Source organism: Eschrichtius robustus, chromosome 4 (assembly GCF_028021215.1).
Source record: "Eschrichtius robustus isolate mEscRob2 chromosome 4, mEscRob2.pri, whole genome shotgun sequence".
Lineage (NCBI taxonomy): Eukaryota > Metazoa > Chordata > Mammalia > Artiodactyla > Eschrichtiidae > Eschrichtius > Eschrichtius robustus.
This window is the reverse complement of record NC_090827.1, coordinates 138,211,944-138,225,741: the sequence shown is the minus strand read 5'-3', so window position 1 is coordinate 138,225,741 and position 13,798 is coordinate 138,211,944. Positions and strand designations below refer to the sequence as shown.

General features: G+C 37.9%; 1 long non-coding RNA gene across 1 annotated transcript in view; it reads left to right on the top strand.

The window, feature by feature from the left end:
* Positions 1-45: 45 nt before the first annotated feature.
* The window catches only part of LOC137764343 (uncharacterized), a 55,788-nt gene continuing 42,035 nt past the window's right edge, over positions 46-13,798 (top strand). The window contains exon 1 of the long non-coding RNA XR_011073964.1: positions 46-114. This is a non-coding gene — a long non-coding RNA (uncharacterized lncRNA). The remainder of the gene's footprint in view (positions 115-13,798) is intronic.

Genomic DNA, 13,798 nt, shown 5'->3' with positions numbered 1-13,798 from the left:
TCTTTATCCGCTCGCCCGCGGGCCGAGGACCGGAAGTGCTTCGGCGGCCGAGAAGTCGGCTGGGAGCGTTGGCAGTTCGGCTCTTGGAAGACCCGCGCAAGACGGATAAAAAAGGTAGCCTAAGATGTGAGACATTCACAACTGGTTAGTTACTCACTTCACGGTCTGAAAAGCTACTTCTTCCAGTTCTGTAAAGGGTTTAAAACAATTTTTGAATTCCAAATGCTTGAACTTGGCAGAACAGCATAGGGGAAAAAAATCAGTACCTGACTTAACCACCCGTTTACCCTCTGTGCTTACTCCAGTTTCTCATACCTGTGATGAATGGATACGGTGCTTTAAGAAAATGGACTCCATTATTTATTTTGGTAAATTTCTATTAATTTTAATGCCATTTGTAGAGTAACACATTTGAGAGTTCTCACACACGTGCGATAATGTATTGATCAAAAAAGACCTCTGAAATTTTTAGAAATTTCTAAAAATCTTATATGTTCTGGTATAATGTTATGTCATAATTCTTGTTATTACTTTAAAATGTATATCTCAGAAATAACTAAAAAAAAAAAAAAAAGACCTCTGAGGTTGGTATGATACACTTTATGCAGATGAGAAGATGGTGGTATTCAGCAAGGATATGTAACAAACTGAGAACTACTCCACAAACTTAGGTCAGTTTCTAAATGGAAAGCTCTTTTCTTCTACATTAATGGATATATCAGGTTTACGTAAGTTTGTCTACCTACAAGCTGTATAAAAGCTGTTCAGAGAAAAGTCAACTTTTCCCTTCGTTCCTGGAAATCCTTCCTTTAGGGTTATATGTTACAATGCTTGAGCGGTTGGTTCGAGAGTCCAGTCTTCCAATTAGACTTGCTTTTGCTGTTAAACTTTCAGAAGTTCCTGTAATTTGCTGTCATTGTGGGGTTTTTTTTGGGGGGGGGTGGAGGTTGTGGTGTTTATCCTTTATTCTGTTAGTATCAGGGATTATATCGACTTAAAAAAAAAAGAATTTTTTAGAGCAGTTATAGGTTCACAGGAAAACTAAGTGGAAGGTACTGAGAGTTCCCATATACTCCCTCCTCTCAAACATGCATAGCTTCCCCCATTATCAACATCACTCACCAGAAAGGTACATTTTTAATAAGGATGAACCTACTTGACTCATCATAATCATGCAAAGCCCATAGTTCACGTTAGGATTCACTCTTGGTGTTGTATATTCTGTGGGTTTGGACAAATGTATAATGACATATACCCATCATTATAGTATTTTCACTGCCCTAAAAATCCTCTGTGCTCCTATTCACCGCCCCTACCCCACCCCAGCAACCACTGATCTTTTTACTTTCTCCCTAGTTTTGAATTTTCCAGAATGTTGAATAGTTGGAATCACGTAGAATGTAGCCTTTAAAGATTAGCTCCTTTCACTTAGTAATATGCATTTAAGTTTCCTCCATGCCTTTTCATGGCTTGATAGCTCACTTCTTTTAACGCTGAATAATGTTCCATGGTCTGGATATATTAGTTTATTTATCCATTTACCTATTGAAGGACATCTTAGTGCTTCCAACTTTTGGCAGTTATGAGTAAAACTGCTATAAATGTCCACTTGCAGGATTTTCTGTGGACATGTTTTCAACTCCTTTCAGTAAATACCAAGGAAAGCAATTGCTGGATCTTATGGTAAGAGTATATTTTAGTTTTGTAAGAAACTTCTAAACTGTCTTCCAAAGTGGCTGTACCACTTTTCATTCCCACTAGCAATGAATTAGGATTCCTGTTCACATCCTCACCAGCATTTGATGTTATCATTGTTCTGGATTTTAGCCATTCTAATAGCTGTGTAGTTGCATCTTGTTTTAATTTGCATTTCCCTGATGATATATGATATAGGGCATCTTTTCACATTTATTTGCCATCTGTATGTCTGTCTCCTTTGGTGAGATATGGGTTGAACAGTTTGCCTTGTTTTTTTAATCGGGTTGTTTGTTTTCTTATGGTTGAGTTTTAAGAGTTCTTTGTATTTTAGCTAACAGTCTTTTATCAGTGTTTCTTTTGCAACATCCTCCCAGTCTGTGGCTTGTCTCTCATTCTCTTGACAATGTCTTTCGAAGAGCAAACGTTTTTCATTTTAAAGAAGTCCAGCTTGTCAATTATTTGTTTCATGGATTGTGTCTTGGTGTTGTATCTAAAAAGTCATTGTCATACTCAAGGTAATCTAAGTTTTCTCCTGTGTTATCTTCTAGGAGTTTTATAGTTTTATTTTTAGGTTTATGATCCATTTTGAGTTAATTTTTGTGAAGGCTGTAAAGGCTGTGTATAGAGTCATTTTTTTGCACGTGGATAACCAGTTTTTTAATCACCATTTGTTGAAAAAACTATCTTTGCTTCATTCTATTGCCTTTGCTCCTTTGTCAATGATTAATTGACTGTATTTCTGTGCGTCTATTTCTGGGCTCTCTATTCTTTCCCATTGATCTAATTGTCTGTTCTTTCACCAATACCACACTGTCTTGATTACAGTAGATTTATATCACCCAATACCCTTAGTAGTATCGGTCCTCCAACTTTGTTCTCCTTCAATATTGCACTGGCTATTCTGGGTCTTTTGCCTCTCAGTATACACTTTAGAATCAGCTTGTTGATAGCCATAAAATAACTTGCTGGGATTGCATTGACTCTGTACATCAAAGTTAGGAAAACTGTCATCTTGACAATATTGAGTCTTCCTATCCATGATCACGGAATATCTCTCCAGTTATCTAGTTCTTTGATTTCCTTCGTCATAGATTTGTTGTATTCCTCATATAGATCTTGTACATATTTTGTTAGATTTACACCTAAGTATTTCATTTTTGGGGTGCTACTGTAAATTGCATTGTATTTTAAATTTCAAATTGCACTTGTTCAGTGCTGGTATATAGGAAAGCAATTGACTTTTGTATATTAACCATATATCCTGCAACCTTGCTATAATCACTTATTGTTCCAGGAAGGTTTTTTGTTGTTGTTGTTTGGTTTCCTACATAGGTGATAGAATAATCTGCAAACAAAGACAGTTTTGTCTTCCTTCCAAACCTGTACATGTTTTCTTTTCTTTTCTTGTTTTATTGCAGTAGCTAGTACTTCCAGTATGATGTTGAAAAGGCATTATGGGAGGGGGCATACTTGCCTTGTTTCTGATACTAGTGGAAATGCTTCTAGTTTCTCACCATTAAGTATGATGTTAGCTGTAGGTTTTTTTCTTAAAAAAATTTTTTTTTTTTTGGCCATGCCATGCGGCTTGCGGGATCTTAGTTCCCTAACCAGGGATCGAACCTGCACCCCCTGCATTGGGAGTGCGGATCTTAACCACTGGACCACCAGGGAAGTCCCTGTAGGTTTTTTATAGATATTCTTTATCAAAGTTAAGGAAGGTCCCCTCTACTGCTAGTTTATTGAGAGTTTTTATCATCAGTGGGTATTGGATTTTGTCAAATACTTTCTCTGTATCTATTGATATGATCATGTGATTTTCTTTTTTATCCTGTTGATGTGATGAATTACATTAATTAAATTTTGAGTGTTGAATCTCACTTGGTCATGGTGTATAATTCTTTTTATATAATTTTTAAATTCAATTTGCTAATATTTTGTTGAGGATTTTTGCGTCTGTGTTAATGAGAGATACTGGTCTGTAGTTTCTTTCCTTGTAATGTTGTCAACTGGTTTTGGTGTTATGGTAATGCTGACCTAAGAGAATGAGTTAGGAAGTATTCCCTCTGCTTCTATCTTCTGAAGGAGATTGTAGAGAATTGGTATAATTTCTTCCTTAAAAGTTTGATAGAATTCACCAGTGAACCCATCTGGGCCTGGTGCTTTCTGTTTTGGAAGGTTATCCATTCTTGATTCAATTTCTTTAATAGATAATAGACCTAAACAGATTGTCTGTTTCTTTTTGTGTGAGTTTTGGCAGATTATGTGCTACAGAAATTGGTCCATTTCATCTAGGTTATCAAATTTGTGGGCATAGAGTTGTTCGAAGTATTCCTTTATTATCCTTTTCATGTCCATGGGATCTGTAGTGATGTCCTCTCTATCGTTTCTGATATTAGTAATTTGTAACTTCTCTCTTTTTTTCTTAGTTAGCATGGCTAGAGTCGTATGAATTTTTTGATCTTTTCAAAGAACTAGCTTTTGGTTTTGTTGATTTTTCTCTATTGATTTACTGTTTTCAATTTCATTGATTTCTCTAATTCTTTTTTTTTTAAATATCTTTATTGGAGTATAATTGATTTACAGTGTTGTGTTAGTTTCTGCTGTATAACAGAGTGAATCAGCTATATACATACGTATATCCCCATATCCCCTCCCTCTTACGTCTCCCTCCCACCCTCCTTATTCCACCCCTTTAGGTGGTTGCAAAGCACTGAGTTGATCTCCCTGTGCCATGCAGCTGCTTCCCACTAGCTAGCTATTTTACATTTGGTAGTGTATATATGTCAGTGCTACTCTCTTACTTTGTCCCAGCTTGCCCTTCCCCCTCCCTGTGTCCTCAAGTCCATTCTCTACATCTGTGTCTTTATTCCTGTCCTGCCCCTAGGTTCATCAGAACCATTTTTTTTTTTGATTCCATATATATGTGTTAGCATACGGTATTTGTTTTCCTCTTTCTTACTTGCTTCACTCTGTATGACAGACTCTAGGTCTATCCACCTCACTACAAATAACTCAATTTTGTTTCTTTTTATGGCTGAGTAATATTCCATTGTATATATGCGCCACATCTTCTTTATCCATTCATCTGTCGATGGACACTTGGTTGCTTCCATGTCCTGGCTATTGTAAATAGTGCTGCAATGAACATTGGATTTCTCTAATTCTTTTTGTTTCTTTTCTTTTGCTTACTTTTTTTTTTTTAATTTTTATTTGTTTATTTATGGCTGTGTTGGGTCTTCATTTCTGTGCGAGGGCTTTCTCTAGTTGTGGCAAGCGGGGGCCACGCTTCATCGCGGTGCACAGGCCTCTCACTATCATAGCCTCTCTTGTTGTAGAGCACAGGCTCCAGACGCGCAGGCTCAGTAATTGTGGCTCGCGGGCCTAGCTGCTCTGCGGCATGTGGGATCTTCCCAGACCAGGGCTCGAACCCGTGTCCCCTGCATTGGCAGGCAGATTCTCAACCAGTGCGCCACCAGGGAAGCCCTATTTCCATATCTTGACTATTGTAAATAATACTGCAGTGAAACATAGGGGTGCATGTGTATTTTTGACTTAGTGTTTTTGTTTTATTTGGATAAATACCCAGGAATGGAATTGGTGGTTCTATTTTTAATCTTTTAAGGAAACACCGTACTGTTTTCCATGGTGGTTGCACCAATTTACATTCCCATCATCGGTGCACAAAGGTTCCCTTTTCTCTATATCATTGCCAACACTGACTATTTGTTGACTTTTTGATGACAGTCATCTGGCAGGTGTAAAGTGGTATCACATTGTGGTTTTGATTTGCATTTTCCTGATTAGTCATGATGAGCATCTTTTCCTGTGCCTGTTGGCCATCTGTATATCTGCTTTGGAAAACTCTATTCAGATCTTCTACCCATTTTTCAATTGGGTTGTTTGTTTTTTTGCTGTTGAGTTGTGTGAGTTCTTTCTATATTTTGGATATTAACCCCTTATCAGATATATGATTTGAAATTATTTTATCTCATTCAGTAGGTTGCCTTTTTGTTGATGGTTTCCTTTGCTGTGCAGAAGCTTTTTAGCTTGATATTTTGCCACATGTTTTTCTTTTCTTGGCTTTTGCTTTTGGTGTCAGATTTAAAAAGTCATCGCTAAAACCTATGTCAAGGAGCTTACCACCTATGTTTTCTTGTAGGAATTTTATGGTTTCAAGCCTCGTGTTCAAGTCTTTAATCCATTTTGAGTTAATATTTGTGTATGATGTAAGATAGTGGTATAGTCTCATTCTTTTACATGTGATTGCCCAGTTTTTCCAACACCATTTATTGACAGATTGTCCTTTCCCCACTGTATATTCTTGGCTACTTTATCATGAATCAGTAGATTGTATAGGTGTGGGTTTATTTCTGGGTTCTTGATTCTGTCCCATTGATCTATGTGTCTTTTTTTTTTTTTTTTCCCTGCACTGCTTAGCCTGTGAGATCTTAGTTCCCTGACTAGGGATTGAACCCAGGCCATGGCAGTGAAAGCGCCAAGTCCTAACCATCGGCCTGCAAGGGAACTACCTATGTGTCTTTTTAAATCCTGGTGCCATACTGTTTTAATTACTATAGCTTTGCAACATAGTTTGAAATTAGGACTCATGATGCCTCCAATTTTCTTATTCTTTCTCAAGATTGCTTTGGCTATATGGGTTCCTTTGTGGTTCCGTACAAATTTTAGGATTGTTCTATTCTTGTGAAAAATACAGTGGAATTTTGATGTTTTAACAATATTAATTCTTTCAATCCATGAGCACGGCATCTCTTTCCATTTATTAGTGTCTTCAGTTTCTTTCATTAATATCTCGTAGTTTTCAATATATAGATGTTAAATTTTTAGGTCAAATTTATTTCTAAGCATTTTATTCTTTTTGATGCAGTTGTAAGTGGGATTGTTTTCTTAATTTCTTTTTCTGATAGTTTGTTATTAGTGTATAGAAATGCAACTGATTTTTGTGTATTGATTTTATATTCTGCAACTTCACTGAGTTCGTTTATTAGTTCTAACAGTTTTTTGAGGGAGCCTCTACTGTTTTCTATATATAATATTATGTCATTTGCAGATACTGACAGTTTTATTTCTTCCTTTACAATTTGGATGCCTTTTATTTATTTTTCTTGGTTAATTGCTCTGGCTAGGACTTCACGTACTATGTTGAATAAAAGTGGCAAGACTGGGCATCCTTGTCTTGTTCGTGATCTTAGATGAAATGCTTTCAGCTTTTCACCTTTGCGTATGATGTTAGCTGTGGGCCTATCATATATGGCCTTTACTATGTTGGGATATGTTCCCACTGTACCTGCTTTGTTGAGAATTTTGTCATAAATGGATGTTGAATTTTGTCAAATGCTTTTTCTGCATCAGTTGAGATGGTCATATGATAATCCTTCATTGTCTTAAAAAAGTTATGTGTATCACATTGACTCATTTGTGGATGTTGAAACATCCTTGCATCCCTGGAATAAATCCCACTTAATGATGGTGTATGATCCTTTTAATGTATTTTTGGATTCAGTTTGCGAATACTTTATTGAGGATTTTTGCATCTCTTTTCATCAGGGATACTGGCCTGCAATTTTCTTTTCCTTTGGCATCCTTGTCTGGTTTTGGTATCAGGGTTATGCTGACCTGTGAAATGTGTTTATGAGAGTACCCCCCTCTTCTATTTTTCAGAAGATTTAATTCTCCTTTTATTGTAAAAATATATCAGATACTAAAAATTTTCAGATATCATAGAATGATAATGATTTCCAGTAGTCAACAAAAATTTTTAAATGTGTGGTGGAGTGAGTTTTTCTTTTTTTTTTTTAAATTTATTTTATTTATTTATTTATTTATTGGCTGTGTTGGGTCTTCGTTTCTGTGCGAGGGCTTTCTCTAGTTGCGGCAAGCAGGGGCCACTCTTCATCGCGGTGCGCGGGCCTCTCACTATCGCGGCCTCTCTTGTTGTGGAGCACAGGCTCCAGACGCGCAGGCTCAGTAATTGTGGCACACGGGCTTAGTTGCTCCGCGGCATGTGGGATCTTCCCAGACCAGGGCTCGAACCCGTGTCCCCTGCATTGGCAGGCAGATTCTCAACCACTGCACCACCAGGGAAGCCCCGAGCTTTTCTTTTTTATGGAGAAAAAAATAGCTCAAAAATTCCCAAAGTTTTTGAAAGACATTATTAAGTATACATATTCAAGAAACTCTTTAGATCCCAAGCAGGAAAAATACCATGAAAACCACACCTAGGCACATCGTAATCAAACCTATGAAAACTAGAGAAAAAGAGAAAACTTTGAATGCAGCTAGAGAAAGGCAATATATTGCTGCAGGGAAACAATGATGTAAGTGATGCTGACTTCTCATGAGAGATAATGGAACAAGAAGACAGGGAATTGACATATTTCAGTGCTTGGGCGGGGTTGGAGGGCAAACCCTGCCAACTCAGAATTCTGTACCTAACAAAATATTAATTCAGATGAATAGAAACAAAGAGAATTCATCATCTGCTAACGTGCACTACAAGAAATGCCAAAGGAACATTTTCAGGCTGAGTGGAAATGATACCAAATAGAAATTCAGATCGTCAGGAAGGAATAAAGAACACCAGAAATGGGAAATATATGGATAAGTATAAATAAATATCACTTTTTCTTAATTTCTTTAAAGTTTACATCAGTAATTAAAGTAAAAATCAAAACCTTTTACTTTGAGTTTTATGTTGTATATAAACGTAATATATATGACATTTACAGAATAAATGGAAATCGGGTAAGTTAAATATGTTTGGAAGATTCTTTGAAGTGAAGTGGTACAAAAGTAACCCCCAAATAGACTATGAAAGTTAAGGATATATATTGCGATCCCTGGAGAGACTGCTAAAAACAAGAACAAAAAATAATGCAAAGAGGTGTGACTAGTAATGTCAGTGAAAATGGTGGAGTAGGAAACTGGGGTTTTGTACTTCCCTAGAAACACCCACAAAAAACTGGCAAATTGTCAGGATCAAATTTATTGGAATCCTGGAAGATAGTCAAAGGTTTATAGCAATTAAGTGAATGCTTCATTAGGAAAAGGGTGACTGAAGCACATAGGAGAGCTTTGTGGCATTTAAGTTACCTTTCTCACACTTCTCTGTTCCCAGGTTGGTCCTGGTTTTGAAGGCATCAACCTGTGTTCTTGGTGTGGGTTTCTAGTCCTGGAGGGAACAGAATAGACCTTGTTCTCAAAGAATTTTGATTGTCTGTTTCGATTTGTCTTCTGGTTCCTTGACATATAGATGTTTGCCTTTGTTTCACCCAATGTGGAATTCTCTAGGTGGAGAATTGGCTCCACGGAAGGCATCCCTTAAACACATTGAGAGACAAATGAACAAACCACTGCCACAAATGAACAAGATGCTGTGGCAAAAGATAACAGTTGGGACAAGCAATAGTTGCACAGTAGTCACACAACCTCAGAGGACAAACTGGGAATAAGATACTTTGGGGCAATAGGGACTTTCAGAATTTCCTTTGTATACCAGGGAATCTAAAAGGTTATCCACATGACCAGGGCAGAACACATACAAAATACTTGAGAAGACCCTAGCCTTTCAATATTGGTTGATCTTTAGTCTCAGTGCAAGCAGGAAGTGAAGGCTAGAGTAGAGTTTTATATGGCCCGGCTAAATGTTGAAGGAGTGCCCTCAAATCTGAAAAAAGAGAAGAATCCTTTTTTATCTTGTTCCTTTTCTTGACTCCAGCATCCAGAAATCTCTGTCAAAGCATTAGCTGAATACTAAGCTAAAGAAACATATACTTCTGAGAAAAAAGTATAGTCTTCACAAAAATAATGTAGAAAGTTTACTAAACAATCAGTTACAACCCACCACAAGTAACAACAACAAATTCTGAGGAGGGGGTGGTGAGAGAATATTATTTCCAGAGGTACCACATTATAATACTAACATGTCCAGTTTTTCACAAAAAAATATGAGGAATGCAAAGAAACAAGGTATGGCCCATTCACAGGAAAAAAAATTCACAGAAACTGCCCCAGTGTCTGAGGAAGCCCGGACATTGTACTTACTAGACAAAGACTTAAAATCAAATGTCTTAAATATGCTCAAAGTGCTAAAGAGAACCATACACCAAGAACTAGAGAAAACCAGGAGAATGTTGAGAATGTCTGAACAAATAGAGGATCTTAATAAAGAAATAGAAATTATAAAAAAGATTCAAATGAGAATTCAGTAAATAACTAAAATAAAATTTCACTAGAGTGTTTCAACAACAGATTTGAGCAGGGAGAAGAAAGAATCAATTAACTTGAATAGGTCAATTGAAATTATCCAGTTTGAGGAGCAGAAAGAAAAAAGCTTGAAGAAAAATGAACAGAGGTTAAGAGACCTGTGGAACACTATCAAATATTCCAACATATACATAATGAAAGTTCCAAAAATAGAGGAGAGAAAGGGACAGAAAGAATATTTGAAGAAATAATGGCTAAAAACTTTCCATATTTGATTAAAGACATGAATCTTCACATCCAAGAAAGTCAACAAACTTCAAAAAGAATAAATTTAAAATGATCCACACTAAGACACGTTATAAACAAACTACTGAAAAACAAAAACAGAGAAAATCTTGAAAGCAGCAAGAGAGAAGTGAATCACCACAAAGAAGTGATCCTCAATAAGATTATTTCTTATTAGAAACCTTGGAGACCAGAAGATAGTGTGGTGACATATTTAAAATACTGAGAGAAAAAAAAGAAAACAAAAACGAAAACTCTGTAAACCAAGACTTCCATATCTGGCAAAACTATTCTTGAAAAATGGAAAAAATAAGACATTCCCAGATAAACAAAATCTGAGGGAGTTTGTTGGTTATAGAACTGCCTAAAAGAAATGTTAAAGGGAATCCTTTGGTTAAAAAATGAAAGGACAGGGACTTCCCTGGTGGTCCTGTGGGTAAGACTCTGTGCTCCCAATGCAGAGGGCCTGGGTTCAATCCCTGGTCAGGGAACTAGATGCTGCATGCATGCTGCAACTAAGAAGTTCGCATGCCGCAATTAAGACCCAACGCAACCTAAATAAATAAATAAATAAATTTTTTTTTAAAAAAAATGAAAGGACATTAGAGAGTAATTTGGAGCATATGAAGAAATAAAGAATACTAGTAGGGATAATTACATAATTAAGTATAAAATATAATATCATATTTTTTTGTTAGTAAATTTTTTCCTATATAATTTAAAAGACAAATGTGTAAGTGATAATAATAAGCCTATATTAATGGACACACCATGTATAAAGGTATAATTTGTGACAGGAACAACATAAGAAGAGATGGAGCTATAAAAGAGTAGATTTTTTTGTATACTGTTGAAGCTAAGTTGATAGTTATTGGAACTAGGTTGTTATAAGTGTAAGATATTAATTGTAATCCTTAGGGTAACCACTAGAAAAATGACTTAAACTATATATATTGAAAGGAAATGAGAGGAAGTAAAAACAGCATGCTATATAAAAATCCATTAAACACAAAAGGAGGCAGTAATAGAGGATAAAAATGATATGACATACAACAAACAAATAGCAAAATGGCAGAAGTCCTTCCATATCAGTAATTGTTTTGAATGCAAATGAAGCTGAAAGGATTTTAAAAGATAATCAACTATATACTGTCTATAAGAGACTCACTTTAGGTTGAAGGACACAATAGGTTAAAAGTGGAAAGATGAGAAGATATTCCATGGAAACAGTAACCAAAAGAAAGCTGGGTGGCTATACTAATATGAGATGACATAGACTTTAAGTCTATGTCTATAGTTATAGGAGGAGGGGGATCAAGATGGCACAGTAGGAGAACCTGGAGCTCACCTACCTCACAAACATCAAAAATACATCTACATGTGGAACAACTCTCACAGAAAACTAACTGCCAACTGGCAGATCTCCTATACAACCAAAGTTGCAAGAAAGATCTCCATGTAACTGGGTAGGACAAAAGAAAAAAAAAAAATGGCCTCAGGTTGGGACTGGTGCCCCTGGGAGGGGTCTGGAAGGAAAAGGAGGTCCACATGGATAGATCCTCACACTAGGGAGCTCCCTTGCCTATTGGTAAATCCACTGAGACAGATAGAAGGACTGGAGAAGCCTAGACTCTACTCAGGAGCAGTGTCACACGTGCTGGCTTGCAAACAATCAGGGTGGAAAGAGACTTAACACTGTCAGCTGCCGCCTTGCTGCATTTCCCAATCTGAAGGGGTGAACACCCCCATTCCCCTCATTCCACACCACAACCTGGCACAGATCAGGGCAAAGATTCAGTCTCTCTGTGTAGAGACAGACCAGGGTGCCCAGGGTGTGATCTTGGTGGAACCACAGAGAACATTGTCAGTGTACCTATTGGGGTGGCTGGGCAAGCCAGGCAGACGCTGTCAGTGTGCACATGGGGTGGTACCACAAGAACACACAGCAACTAAGTGCCGAATCTCAGGCAGACAGGCCCTGGGAGAGGACTCATCTAGCCATGCAGAGACAGCCTGGAGGGCCTGGGGTGTGATTCAGGGGGAGCTGAGGAGCTCTTTGTCAGCCTGTGCATGATGGTGGGCCCAGCCACAGCACACATTGTCAGCACATGCACTGAGCAGCACCACAAGAATGCGCAGCAGCTAGGTGCTGAATCTTGGGTAGTCAGGCCCTGTGCAGTAGCATGTGGCATTTTGTTTCCCAGCAGGAGTGCCCCAGTTCTGCCCACTCTATACCACAGCTTCATGCCAGATCCGGGGCAGATGGGTTTTGGGAGAGGTCTGCCAGAGGCAACCCAGGTCTCAGGTGGCAGCACAGCCACAGTGCCTCAATCCCCAGCCACAGCCTATTCCACACCACAGCCTTTCACTACATCTGGGATGAACACAATGGAAAAAGAGATGCTACCTTGGGCTGCTGAGCGGAACCATGGATGCCTGCACAGGCAGCGCATAGGGTCACTGTGACCACACGGGCCTCATTTGCTTCAGCGATCACCTCCTTTGGGGTAGAGCACACACTCAACTGGATGGAGCCTGATTAAACCCAACCCTCAGGGCTTCTACTTGAACAACTGGGGAGCAGACCCTGCCCCCAACAGGGTGGTGACAGCCACAGAACAGAGAGGAGGCCCTGCCTCACATCCAGCGCAAGCTTTGAACACCACAATAGCAGTCACACCCCCTCTCAAGGGGATAATGACCGGCACACATTGAAAAAGACATGGCTGGCATCCATACCAAAACCAGCCCTTGCACCAAAAATATTGGACACACACAGTCTACACAGGGATGCTCCTACATAAAAACACCCCTTCAAAACCATAGTGGGTAACTTTCTCCTAAATTAATAGAGACAGAGAAAGTTAAGTAAAATGAAAAAACAGAGGAACTACTCCCAATTAAAGGACAAGAGAAATTCCCTGAAAGGATTTTAAAGGCAGCAAGAGAAAAACAAGGAGTTACAAGGAAACCCCCAGTTCCCCTATCAGTTGACCTTTTTGCAGAAACTTTGCAGGCCAGAAGGGAGTGGTATGATATATTCAAATTCCTGAAAGGGAAAAACATGCAACCTAGGATACTCTTCCCAGCAAGATTATCATTTAGAGTAGAAGGAAAAATAATTTCTCAGACAAACAAAAACAAAGAATTCAACAATGCTAAACCTACCCTAAAAGAAATATTGAAAGATCTCTAAAAAAGAAACAAGATTCTAAAGAAAAGGGGAAAATCCCAGCAGGAAAGGCAAATATATGCTTGAAGATCACTTAAGCCATGACATAGATTTAAGAAAAAATCAAATAATTTTTGTAAAACATTATAACTTCAAGTAGCACTAAAAGATAATCATGAAAACGTAAAATAGGACATTAAAATAAAAAAATATGAGAGAGGGGAGTACAAAAATGTAGACATTTTAGAATGTGTTTAACTTGTATGACTATCAGTTTAAAGCAAGCAGATATAGTTATGGGTCGGCATCCTTGAAATCCAGAATAATCACCAATCAAAACCTTACAGTAGATTCACAAAAACCAAAAAGAAAGGCTCTTAAGCATACTATTGGGCTGACCAAAAAGTTCCTTTGTTCTTT